We start from the raw sequence: 14688 nt of genomic DNA on the forward strand, positions 1-14688 counted from the left end.
AACTCAAAAAAAAAATTTAAAAAAACCCAATCAATAAATGGGCAAAGGAACTGAATGTGCACTTCACAGAAGAAATACAATTGGTCAACAAATATGTGAAAAAATGTTAAACACCTCTAGCAATTAGAGAAATGCAGTTTAAAACTACACTGAAATTTCATCTCATTCCAGGCAGAATGGCAATTACCACAAATACAAGTAACAATAAATGTTGGCGAGGATGTGGGGAAAAGGTACACTTATACATTGCTGGTGGGACTGCAAATTGGTGTGACCATTGTGGAAATCAGTAGGAGATTCCTCAGAAAACATGGAATGGAATCACCATTTGACCCAGTCATCCCACTCCTAGGTTTATACCCAAAAGACTTAAAATCAGTTTACTACAGTGACTATAGCCACAATGTTTACAGCAGCTCAATTCACAATAGCTAACCTATGGAACCAACCTAGGTGCCTTTCAACAGATGAATGGATAAAGAAAGTGGTATATTAAAACAATGGAATATTTCTCAGTAATAAAGAATAATGAAATTGGGCTGGTTGTGGCTTCAGTGGTAGAGCGCTCACCTCGAAAGTGCGAGACCCTGGGTTCGATCCTCAGCACCACATAAAAATAAGTAAGTGAAATAAAGGTATTGTGTCCAACTACAACTTAAAAATAAATATTTAAAAAAGAATAATGAAATTATGGCATTTGCCGGTGCACAGATGGAAGTGGAGACTACCATCTAAGTGAAATAAGGCAATTTCAATAAAAACAAAGGCTGAATGTTCTGACATGAGATAATAACACACAATAAGAGGGACAGGGGGAAATACAAGTTTATTGGATTAGACGAAGGGAAGGGAGGGTGGGAGTAGGAAAGACAGTAAAATGAATCAGACATAACTTTCCTATGTTCGCATATGAATACATAGCCAGTGTAACTCCACATCATGTACAACCACAAGAATGGGAAGTTATACTCCCTGTATGTATGATATATAAAAAATATACTCCACTGTCATATATATCTAAACAGAATTAAAAAATAAAATAAAAATAAAACTATACTATGAAAAATAGAACAAACACAACCTCGACCGAAGTTAACATCACCAGAAATGAAACTAATCAACATTCGCCTCCTAGTTAGACAAGAGAAGATGAATTCTGTGTACTTTTTCCCCCAAATGTGCAGAAAACAAATCTAAATGTGAGAAAACATCACAAGCACAAAATGAGGGTCATCCACAAAATATGTGATCCAAAAATTATTAACTTTAAAGGGCTAGGGTTGTGGCTCAGTAGTAGAGCGCTTGCCTACCACTTGCAAGGCCCTGGGTTCGATTCTCAGCACCACATACAATAAATAAAATAAAATAAAAGTATTGTGTCCAACAACAACTAAAAAATAAATATTAAAAAAAAGTTTAAAAAAAATTATTAACATAAAATACAAAGAAAAATCAGAAAATGTCTCAGATTAAAGAAGGCCAAAGAGATGACAAATCAAAGCAATCTAAGAGCCTGGATTTCAGCGGGGCACAGTGGTGCACACCTATAATCCTAGTGACTAAGGAGGCTGAGGCAGGAGGATTGCAAGTTCGAGGCCAGCCTCAGCAATTCAGCAAATCCCTAAGCAATTAGCAAGACTCTGTCTCTGAATAAAAAATACAAAGGGCTGGGGTTGTGGCTCAGTGGTAGAACGCTTGCTTAGCACATGTGAGGCACTGAATTTGATCCACATAAATTATTATCAATTAATTAAAGTTATTTTAAAAAATGGTTACACTGGGGCTGGGAGTGGTGGCGCATGCCTGTAATCCCAGCAGCTCAGAATGCTGAGACAGGAGGTCATAAGTGCAAAGCCAGCCTCAGCAAAAGCAAGGCACTAAGCAACTCAGTGAGACCCTGTCTCTAAATAATTAGATATAAAATAGGGCTGGGGATGTGGCTCAGTGGTCAAGTGCCACAAGTTCAATCCCTGATACAAAAAAAAAAAAAAAGGTTGCACTGGTCAATTTTTAAAAGGGGTGGGGGAGTTAGGGATGTGACTCAGTGGTTCAATGCCCCTGGGTTCAATCCCCAGGACAAAAAAATAATGATAGTAATGGGGGGGTGTACATACCACCATTAACAGATTTTTATTATATATAATAAATCCCAAACAATTTCTATTCCTTCTGTTTCTCCCAATTATCTCCTTTCACCATTGGGAATCCAGGAAAACAAGTTCTTTATTTTAAACTAGAAACTATCATAAAGAGACAGAATGGAACATTTATCAAATTCCTAAGGTACACAGCAATTCATTGTCCATACATAAGACAGCTAAAAGTTAGCCCAGTTACAACTTGCTCAAGGTCTCCCCACACAGCAGGAATAAATTTTATGCAGAGTAGCTTGAATTCAAGTTCATGCTTTTTCTACTACCCTCTTCATTTTTATTGTGATTACAAAAATTTCAATTCTAATATTACCCAATGGGGGGGGCCGTGGAGGGCCACAAACAAAACAGGTCTTCAGTGGCTACTTAAAAACCAAAGCTTTTCCAATACATGGCCGAGGAGCATTAGTTTAACCCCATCCCTATTTTTCACAAGAATGAATTCAAAGTATAGAAGACCATTAGCTGATGACAAGATCCTCCTAAAATCAAAATCCTATCTCATCACCCCATATTCATTTAACTTTCCTTACCACACTTTGTCACAAAGCAGTAATTATCCAATTATGGTCCCCAAACCAGCAATAATCACCATCACCAAGAAATTCTAATGCAATTTTTTGTACCCGACACCAGAATCATACATGCTTAACTGATTTAACTGTCTAGGTGATTCGGTGCCCTTTAAATTTCAAGAATTACTACTATATACAAAACAGAACTTTATAGGACTGCCCTAGGAATATAGGCTCCTAAGCAAAGTCTAATCATACACCTAAAAAGGAGAAAGCAATCAGGAAGCAATACTTCCCCTCTAGACTATTCTAGAATAGTACTCTCAAACTTCAGGGAGCAGAATATCTTGGGGATCTTGAGCTAGGTCCCACCCCCAGAGAGTACAACTCAGCAGGCCAGGGGTAGAAACACCACCCAGAAGAAACAAAAACTAAAGGAAAGCAGAGTACACTTTTGTGGGCTAGAACAGATCTCTGACAGATCTCACATACTCCAACCTGAAAAACACTCTCACCCCTCCTGCTTGCTCATTAAGATTCTCGATCTGTTCCATGAATAGTTTATTTTTTCCAGTGTGGGACAAGGTCTCGCTATATTACCCAGGAATTGAATTCCTGGGCTCAAGCAATACTCCCACCTCATCCTCCCAAACAGCTGGAACTATAAGCACAGGACACCACACCTGGTTTCATGGCTACTTTTGAAAGTCAGAAACAATTTTGTGAATTCAATTTCATCTCTCAAAATTTATCAATTGAGATTAGATTATAATTAAGGTTGAATTTATTATAATAAAATACTAGCAAATAATGTTTTCAAAGGGACTTAGATAAAATTTAATATAGTTCAATTAAAAACTAAATCAATTTTAAAAAGTACCCTAGACAAAAAAGTACCACAAAGAACACTGAGTTTGACAGTCAGAAGACTTGAATTTTTTTTTTTTTTGGGGGGGTGGGGATGCTGGGAATTGAACCCAGGGCCTTGTCCATGTGAGGCAAGCACTCTACCAACTGAGCTATATCCCCAGCCCCCAGAAGACTTGTATGCTAATAGGAGGTCTGCCACTTACTATGTGACCTTAGAAGGAAATACAAAGAAATAATTCGGCAATTTGTTTTTCAACATCTTTTCATACTGACATGTAAAAATTCCATCCTACATTCCCATAACAGCAAATTCCAGATGTTTAAGAATATGTAAAAAGCTATGTATTTTATTTACTTATTCAACGAATGTTTATTAAATGTGTACTGTGGGGCTGGGGTTGTGGCTTACAGTAGTACAGCACTTGCCTAGCATGAGTGAGGCACTGTGTTCGATCACCAGCACCGCATACAAATAAACAATAAAGGTATTGTGTCCATCTACAACTAAAAAAAAATCTTTAAAAAAAATCTAGTGTAAGCAAACCAAGAACTCAAACAAAATACTCTTAGAAGCTCAAGTCTTGCACCTACAATCATCCCATAGTATCAGTTTTTAAATCTCTCAAGTCTATCCATTTCTTTCTGAGCTTATTACAACTACATTTTAGTACTTCAGCTAGTCATTCTCCTTGGATTACTCTGAAATCTACTTAATCCTTAGCTGAATCAAGGCAATCTTTCCATCCCCAGAAACTATTCCAACCCTATATAAAGTCCAAAATCCTTTTTAAGCTCACTTTGAAACATCTTTTTTTAAACTTCGGGGTCCAACCACAATAACTTAACATTTCCCAGATAACAGTACAACTACTTTGAAGTCACTCTCTGTTGGAACACTACCTTCAGCTTGTTTTTGTTTTGGTGTTTGGTGGGGAGAGGGTGCTAAGACTGATTCAGGGCCTCTGAGCTACTGTCCCCACCCCCCAGTTCCAATTCATACCTCTTATTAATCCTCTTGGAAGTGTATTCAGGCACTATAGCTTTCTCTCTTTCTAACACCGATCCCAATTCCAAATTAGGCTATACATTTCTCCAATAAGCTTCATAGCATCCTGGTACATCTCTATTATACTTATCACCTGGTAACTGCCTCTCTCCTTGTAATTCTCCCTTTTGAAAGCAGAGTCTTCATTTCTTGCATTGGTTTGGCTACAGCACCTAACACATAGTAAGCACACAAAATTTTAATTAAATGGAGAGGAGATGGAAGGGGCCCTTATAGTGAATAAAGAAGATTCCCATCCTTGGGCATGGTGGTGCATGCTGTAATCCCAGCAGCTTGGGAGGCTGAGACCAGACCCTGTCTCAAAATAAAAAATAAAAAGGACTGAGGAGGTGGCTCAGCGGTGGCTCAGCAGTAGAATGCTCGCTTAGCACATGCGAGGCCCTGGGTTCGATCCTCAGCACCACATATAAATAAATAAAATAAAGGTATTGACAAATACATCTAAAAAATAAATTAAAAAAAAAAAAAAGTAAAGGTCTGAGGAGGTAGCTCAGTGGTAAAGCACCACTGATGTAGGTCCCCAGTACCAAAAAAAAAAAAAAAAAAATAGTGAGAAAGATTCCCAAAGATCTTGGAGAGAATCATTCAGTCAGTATACAGAGGCTAAAACATGGAAGTTTCTTAACAATTTGTAAGGATTTATATAATTTCATTTGAGAGATCCTCTGAAGATATTCCATTGAACATAAGACCTTTTTTGGTGAGAAACACAAAGGAAAGCAAATTGAAACACTACTAAAAAATAAGAATAAATCTGTCATCAAATAATTTGTAGTATTGGTAGAAATCTCTTGGATCCAAGGTTAAGGTGTAGTTAAAACATGCCAACACTATACTACTGTAGTTTTCTGGAATTTAAAACATATACACATATATTTATGAATTAATGTCATGCTATAAAACACCAAAGGTCTTCAGTTTTCTGTTCCAAGAATGGTGTTTGGAATTCTGCCAAAGAGGAGAAAACCTCTGACTTCTCCATTTTGCAGTATGTAAGAAAACCAGCCAGCCCAGGAAAGATGAAATCATGTATAATATGCTACAGAAATCTGTCATAAAATGACAAACTTAAGTAAAAAAATCAGAAGACAGTACAATAAAGATTATAAATTTGGGTACAGACAAACTAGTTCATCCTACTGAGGGCTTAACCATCCTAAAATGGACATGAAAAAAACTTAACGGAATTGTTATGAGGGTTATGAATTACATAAATCATTTAAAATAATGCCGTCTTGATACATGTTCTAATTGTTCAGTAAATAATAACAACTGATATTATTATTGTTTTACACAAGAACCTAAAATTACTAAGATCAAGGTGGAAAAGTTACATTCTGACAGGACTTTTTTTAAAACTTTTTAGTTGTAGATGGACACAATATCTTTATTTTATTTATTTATTTTTCTACAACTGAACCACAACCCCAGCCCAATTAGGCCTTTTTTTTTTTAAGTTGTCAATAAACCTTTATTTTATTTATTTGTATACAGCACTGAGAATGGAACCCAGGGCCTCTCACATGCTAGGCAAGTGCTCTACTACACAGCCATAACCCCAGCCCCAATTAAGCTTTTTTCTGTTACTTTTCCTCACTCTCTTACCTTTTCTAACGCTAAATATTTCTAAACAGTCTCCCTACTCCCCTGACCCCCGCAAACAGTTTTAAATAAATATCTGTTTTGGGGTCACTCATGGTGGTGCATACTTGTAATCCCAGTACACAGGAGGCTAAGGCAGGAGGATCACAAATTGAGACCAGCTTGAGCAAATTACTGAGAACTTATCTCAAATTAAAAAAATAAAAAGGGCTAGGAATGTTGCTCAGTGATACAATGTCACTAGGTTCAATTCGCCAGTATCACCCAAAATTTTAAAAATTTTATGTACTGAATTGCGGTTGTAGCTTAGTGATGGAGCAGTAGCCTAGCATGTGCAAGGACCTAGGTTTGATGCCAAACACTACAAAACAATTTACTACAAAGTTTTTACAACTATTGACTAAACTTAAGTTTGATTCAACACAGCAAAAAATGTGCTAACAAGTAATAAATATTTTCATAATGCTAAATCAAAGTTACTTCAAGGGTAAACAAGGCATATAAAAATCACATGTTCAGAGGCTGGGGTTGTAGCTCAGTGGTAGAGCACTTGGCTCGAATGTGAGAGGCCCTGGGTTTAATCCTCAGTATCACATGAAAAAATATATATAAATAAACAAAAATAAAGAAAAAAAATCACATGTTCAAACATTACCAAAAAAAGCACCTGAAACCCTCAAATTCTGGAAGATAAAATCATATATGGCGTATGTTAGAGGCCAAATTGTATCCCAAACTCTGTTGAAATTCAAACCTCTACTGCCTTAGAATATGACCACATTTGAAGATAGGAACCTTAAAGACATAATTAAGTTAAAAATATAATTTATCATTAGAACTTTACTGGGTTATGACTAATATTGTTATAAGAGGAAATTTGGCCACATACATGTACAGAGGGAAAACCATGTGAAGATTGAGGGAGAAGTCAGTTACCTACAAATCAAGAAAAGAGTCTTCCAAAGAAAGCAACCCCACAAACACCTTGCCTCCAGAACTGTGAGAAAATAAATTTATACTGTTTAAACCACGCAGTCCGTGACACTTAGTTATGGCATTCCTAACAAACTAACATAGCCTACTCTTTCTAAAACCAGATTGGGTTTACAGGAGTACATTTCTAGCTATAATCACTGGTTCATCAAGGTAATCCCAACGCTACTTGGAATTAGACATCTACAAAGTCAAGAAATCAAATATCTAGCCAGGTGTGGTAGTACACACCTGTAATCCTGGGAGCTTGGGAAGCTGAAGTAGGAGGATCACAAGTATGAGGCCATCCTCAGAAACTTAGCAAGACCATCTCAAAACAAAAATAAACAAATAAAAAGGGATGGGGATGTAGCTCAGGGATAGTGAGTGTACCCCTGGCTTCAATCCTCAATACAAAAGAAAGGAAGAAAAAAAAAAGATCAAATATCTGAAGCCAGAGTTAGAAAATACCTTTTCCAATAAATTACATCATCTATATGCTATTTTAGACTATGGCTATTCTGAAGCATTGTTAACATTTTATATTATGTGACTAAATCACTTATTTTAAAGGAAAAAATACATTCTGAATTTATACTCACACCTTTTAAAGATGATCTTCTCAATTTAGCAACATTACACTATTCTTGGATAGAGGGAACAGAGACTTTGGAATCTGGAGAAAGTGGATTTAAGCCCCAGGGTTGCCAGGGTTTACTAGTTGTGTGGCTTTAGCCAAGTTATTTCACCTCTGATCCTTAAATTCCTTAACTGTACATGGGGATTAAAAGAATATCTTATGGATTATGAGGATTAGACAGTGCTAAATTAAGCACCGGCACAATTCTTAACACAAGGTTGGCACTCATATGGTAGCTATGATAACATCATCCTCCAAGGAAATGTGCAATGAAATGTAGTTGTCACTGTTAACAAGACTGTAAACTACCAAAGTTTTCTGGAAGGCAATTTTGAAATATTTATCCAAACATGAAGGATCTCTCTCAGACTTTCACAAACCTAGAAATATAACTTCAAGGAATATGCTCCATGGAATTTTTTGCACAAATCAGTAAAGAGAAGAAAGGAGATGTTCTTTGTAACACTGTTTTAACAGCCAAGCAACAAAAGGGCTAGTTTAAACTATAGCACTATTTTTTAAATGACAGCCTGGTACAGTGGCACATACCTGCAATCCCAGCAGCTTGGGAGGCTGAGAGAGGAGAATCACAAGTTTGAGGTCAGCCTCAGCAAGTTACCAGGGCCCTAAGCAACTCAGTGAGACGCTGTCTCAAAAAAAAAAAAAAAAAAAGGCTGGGGATGTGGTTCAGTGGTTGAGCTCCTCTGGATTCAATCCCTGGCACAAAAAAGAAAAGAACTGGAATATAAAATTACTCTAATACTACCTAAGGAATGGAAATTTAAGATGTTTTAAAATTCTACCTAAAGAAATATAAAATAAATTGGCATCCAAAATTAAACAAATCAATTTGAAAGACGCAACGTTTTAGATTAGTATGAAGGGCACATCTCCTCCATTACTGAAGTTAACCCAAATTTTACTACTAATAGTGGAATCATGGAAGGTCACAATGAAAATTGGACCACCTTAATTTAGAGATAAGGAAAATGTAGTACACCAAATGACCTGATCAAGTTCATTCGGTAAGATACAGATGAGTGGTCAGAATAGGATACTGGTCTCCAGGGCTAATATTTTTTCTAGATCCATGTTGTCTCATATCAGAGACTAAAGTTTTAAATAAACTCCACTTTCCAAATAAATTAACAAAAATAGCATCAGATAACATACTTTGCTTCATAAATATGCATAAATGAAACAATCGTTAGTGTTGCAAATGTGCCAGGTAATATATGCCAACTATCTACAGATCTCTGGTTTACAGAAATTTCAAGCATGTAAAAATATCTTGATTAGACATTGCAAAGGTGTCTGCTCTACAGAATCAGAGATGAAAAGGCTTTATGAGAATCTGTTCATCCAACAGTCCTGAAAGTACAGCAAGTAGTTAGATTTTAACTTGCTAAAACACCAAATTTTCTAGCCAGATACTTGAACAGCATTTTTGTTGTTGTTGATGTTTAGTAGAAATGCTTCTAGTCTCCTATTTCAAAGTCACCTTCCAGCCCGATAGAGGCATATAGCTGATTCTTCTCTCACTAGAACAAGCCCCATAATAAAGAATAACACAAGCGTGCATTTTTTCCTCGTGTTTTCCTTCACTAAAAACCAGTTTGATAACAATACGTAAAAGCCTTTAACAAACAGCTTTTCCAGACAACACAAATGTTTAACTAAAAACCAAAAACTCAAAATGAGAACAAGGAAACTTAACAGCAGAATGAGACAAAGAGTACATAAAATAGAAGCCAGGTAGACAATAGATCTCTGAAGTCAAGTTTGGAATAAATAAAAAGATCATAATATTTTCATATAAACAAAGGCTGAAGCAACTAGCAACTTCAAGATAAGTTTACCAAAAAGAAAAGAAATATTAAAGAATCTTTTCTTCTGTCTTATATAAAGAATGTGTGTGGGTGGGTGTGTGTATGTGTGTGGGTGGGTGTGTGTGTGTGTGTGTACACAAACACGGAGATTTGTTTAGATATCTTCAAACATAAATGCAGTGAAAATTAACTTGTTGCACAAAAAAAAAAATCACAAATTGAATAATATCAAAATATTACAATATCTGGTTTTAGCTACTTTATAGGTTTATCATTAGCCTAATATGGAGGGTTAAAATTCAGTATTGAAAATAAGTATAGTCTATTAGTACTATTAACACAAAATACTGTCTATGATTTTTCTAGAATTGCTTGAGTAAATGCAACATAATAATTAAGTTTTATTTTATCTACTGAGTGTTGATATTTCTTTAACAAAATCCAAGTATTCAATGCTATGAGTGATGAGTGACCTTGAGACAGCACTAGGAAGGCAGTCACCATGGCAACATTACCACAAAAGTGTCTCGTCCTCAGCAAAAGGACCAACCTGGTGCATCGGGATTTTTAAAACCTGGAGAAACAGAGCTTCTGTCAAGCCAAAAAAAAAAAAAAAGCTTTAAAAAATGTTTACATTAACCTTTCTATTTTAACCTTCCTATTTATTCATTATTAATTTAACCTACCTTAATGGTGAAATATTAGGCCATACAAAAATTATTTTCCCTTTTCATTTCCTAAAAGGGCTAATTGAAAGATATGAACAAAATAACCATGTTTCTTTTTTTAATGTACATGTTTAAATTTTTTCCTACTGAATCAGCATTATTCTAATCATCTTTTAATCACTGTCAAGAAGAAACAAACATTTGCCTTAACAGAAATCTTTATTTTCCACTGCACTTGATAATGAAAATACGTAAGGAGATGTGACCTAAAATGCCAAATATTAAAAAGGCATTTGTAATTCTTTGTACACAAAGTAAACATCTTTACATTTAATTTTTTATAAACTTATGTCTTTAGATCATAAATTAAATGTTTTTTTCCCTAGAAAGTATTCTCCCAAAAAGCTAGAAATATGAAAATTTAGGTATTTTATCAACAAGAGAGCCAGCATAAAGACCAAAACCAAATATGTACCAAACAACTTCAAACCTGATGTACCTACCAAAAGAATCTAGAAAAACTACATGCCCCAGTACAAAAAAAAAAAAAAGATACAGATATAGAAGTAAGATAAAGAGGAGTCAAGATTTCTAGGTCTGAGCAACCACAAGAATGGGGTGTCTAGTAGATGAGAAAGACAAGGCTTTTGGTAAAAAACTGGAGGAGATCAGGAATTCAGTTCGGGACATGTAAAGTTTAAAATATCAATATCAAGGGCTGGAGATGTGGCTCAAGAGGTTGCGCGGTCTCCTGGCATGCATGCGGCCCGGGTTCAATCCTCAGCACCACATACAAAGATGTTGTGTCCGCCGAGAACTAAAAAATAAATATTAAAAAATTCTCTCTCTCTCTCTCTCTCTCTCTCTCTCTCTCCCCCCCCACCCCCCATTCTCTCTAAAAAAATAAAAAATATCAATATCAAAATCTAAATGAAAAGATTAAAAAGATAGTTGGATAAACAAGTGAAATAACTGAGGTTTATCCCAAATAAACAATATGCAAAAAAGACCCAACACATGTATGCAGGAGTCCCAAAGGAGAAAATCAAGGTATGGGAAACAAGAAAAAAAATAACAAAACAAAAACCTAACAAAAGTCAAGAAAACCTACACTTGAAACTGCATATCATAAGGACTCAGGGCATGCCTGAAAAAAATGAGTCAGATGAACACCAATGTGTAAAACTATGAAGCTGAGTGCAGTGGTATACACCTATAATTCCAACTGAGGAGACCAAGACAAGAGAATTACAAATTGGAGGCCAGATTCAACAATTAGCAAGACCCCGTCTCAAAAAGTAAAAAGGACTGGAAATGTAGCTCAGTGGTAGAGTATCCTGGGTTCAATCATAGGACACAGACACACACACACAAAAAAAAAAAAAATACATGCATGCTATTAAAATAATGTTTTGCCTTTCTAGACACAAAAAAGCTAAGTCACTAAAGCCACCAAAAACTGATTCGCATCAGACTGGCAGCTCTGCTCTATAAGAAAAGACAATGAAATGACATATTTCAGACACCCTGGAAAATTCTGATCATACAAATCAGCTCTGAAACATTCAAGCTATACACACATTCCCCAAACACAGTGAGACTCAAGGAATACTATTCCCTTAAGCTCTTCCTGAGGAAATTATTAGAGAAAATGAAAAGTCTACTATATAAAATTGGTGGAGAGAATTAAGTACTCATCTGTAAAAAATTACTGATGGCTATGAGCCAAACCTGGTGGCATACTCCAGTAATACCAGCAACTTGGGAGGCTGAGGCAGCGGGATCACAAGTTCAAAGCCAGTCTCAGCAACTTAGTGACACCCTGCCTCAAAATAAAAATATATAAATAAAATTGTTGGAAATGTAGCACAGTGATACAGAGCCCCTGGGTTTGATCTCTAGAACTGGAAAGAAATAAAGAAAAATTGAGGAGAAAACAAGAAGAGATAGAAGCTAGAAAAACTGGCTAATTGCCATGGCACCAAGTATTCAAAGTAAAAAAAAAAAATATTACTTTAACTCAAATGCTGGGGAGCAAAAAGAGGTTACTTCATTATTTCAGTAATACTCAAAGTAAGAAACCAACAAACCACCAAAAAAAAAAACAGAGGGACCCAAGCATATTATGCGTAAAGGTTTACTATAAAGGCAACAGCTAGGATAAAAATACAAACTGCATAATTTTTTTTAAATCAAGATGAATTATGAAAGTCAAAGATATATTGAAATATATTGTCACAGACATTCCATACACAGCTGAAAAGAAAAACAAGAAAAATAACAAAATAAACTTGAAAGGGCAAAAAGGAGAAATTAAGTATAGGACGGGTATTCACACATATGCCAAAATAAAACCCACAATTCTGTGAAATTAATACACAATTTTTTAAAAGTTAAAAAAAGTATAGAAATAAAATCCTAGAAAAGAAAAGGGGAGGACTGGGAATGTAGCTCAGTGGTAGAGCACTTACCCAGCATGTGCAAGGCCCTGGGTTTGACGCCCAGCACCATCAAGAAAAAAGAGAGAGAGAGAGAGAGAGAGAGAGAGAGAGAGAGACAACAATGGAAAATTATGAAATTTGTGGGGCTGGGGTTGTGGCTCAGCAGTAGAGCGCTCACCTGGCATGTGTGAGACCCTGAGGTCCATACTCAGCACCACATAAAAATAAATAAATAAAGTTATTATGTCCAACTACAACTAAATAATAAATATTTTTAAAAAGAAAATTATGTAATTTGTCTTAAACAGTTTTGTGCGAATGTTAAACTCTTAGTTTTCATTACTGTAACAAGATTATACAAGCCTTTAATATTAAGGGAACCAAGTCAAGAGTATATGAGAGAGCTGGGGATGTAGCACAGGGTTCAACGTTTGCTTCCCTTCAAAATAAAAGACCCTGGGGTGGATGAAGCAAGAAGAGATACAAGAATTATTTTTTTGGTGGGGAGGAGTACTGCGGATTGAACCCAGGAGTGCTTAACCACTGAACAATATCCCCAATCCTTTATTTATTTTTTTTTAAATAATTTTGAGACAGGATCTTGCTAAATTGCTGACGCTGGCTTTGAGCTCCTGATCCTCCCGTCTCAGCCTCCTAAGCCTCTGGATTACAGCTATGTGCCATGGCACAAGTGAACACAACTATTTTTGCCAGTCTAAAATCATTTAAAATGACTGAAAAGACATATTTCAGACACTCTTTTTTTTAATATTTATTTATTTTTTAGTTTTCGGCGGACACAACATCTTTGTTTGTATGTGGTGCTGAGGATTGAACCCAGGCGCACGCACGCCAGGCAAGCGCACTACAGCTTGAGCCACATCCCCAGCCCCATATTTCAGACACTCTTGAAAACAAATTTATAATCAGACAACCCAGCTTTAAACCATTAAAGTTGCACACAAACATCTCACATGGTAGACTTCAAGGAATATTGTTTCCATGAGCTCTTCCTGAGGAAATAAAAAATTAAAACTATGAGGGAAAAAGTTTTTCTTTTAAGCACTAGAATGCTAGTAAGCCAACTTATTTTAAGTAAGTACTAGTGAGTAAAGAGAAAGAATGCAACATTTATCCCACCTTTCCTATGTGAGCTGTACTCACACTGCATCACCAATTGTGAATTAAAGGAAGTTTCTCTTTATAGAAATAGTACAGTTATTAAGTCAAAGTAGCATGAATTCAAATATTAGCATTTTGCTGCCCCCTAATAAATTAATACAGGCTACTGGTCGTCAATAGTTGCCAGTATAACAAAAAACACCAGACACCATGTGTCTCCTGATAACTCACACGAACACTAAACAGCCTTAAAATAGTAAGTCTCCAAGATGGCATCCAGCAATCCTCATCTCCTGGAATTCGTACTCTTCGCCCTCTCCCACCCAGTATCAGGGTTGGTTTGTGCAACCAAAAAAAGGTGCAAAAGAGACATAGTTTGTCACTTTGGGGGTCCTTACAGAAGACATTGCCACTTTCTTCATCCTCCCTTTGGCCCCCTCTCTAAGCACATAGCGGCAGACACCCAAGCAAGGAACCATCTCCTTTCCAGTGGATAATAAGTACATCAACTTGAAAACAGCACCTGTCAAGCCTTCAGATCCTTGCAAATCAGAGCTTCAAGACCTCAAACCAGAACCACCCAGCTACTCCCAGAATCCTAATATTTGGAAACTATGGAACATAAGAAATGTTTAAGTTACCAAGTTTCAGGATACAGTCAGCTGTCCCTACCCCCAGGAATCCACACTCACAGATTCAAGTAATCTTGGGTCAAAAATATTCAGAAAAAAATTCCAGAAACTTCCAAAAAGCAAAACTTTAATTTGCCCCATGTGGAGCATTATACTAAATCCACATAAAAAGTGATGC

The 14688-nt window shown here is 36.2% G+C and overlaps 1 protein-coding gene and 1 non-coding gene across 8 annotated transcripts in view; both read right to left on the reverse strand.

The window, feature by feature from the left end:
- Ncoa3 (nuclear receptor coactivator 3) overlaps positions 1–14688 on the reverse strand; it is a 126147-nt gene that overhangs the window by 84833 nt on the left and 26626 nt on the right. The window lies entirely within an intron of this gene.
- Trnav-cac (transfer RNA valine (anticodon CAC)) lies at positions 3625–3697 on the reverse strand. Its single transcript has one exon. It is a non-coding gene; the product is annotated as a tRNA-Val (tRNA).

Source organism: Callospermophilus lateralis, chromosome 3 (genome assembly GCF_048772815.1).
Source record: "Callospermophilus lateralis isolate mCalLat2 chromosome 3, mCalLat2.hap1, whole genome shotgun sequence".
NCBI classification, from domain to species: Eukaryota; Metazoa; Chordata; class Mammalia; order Rodentia; family Sciuridae; genus Callospermophilus; species Callospermophilus lateralis.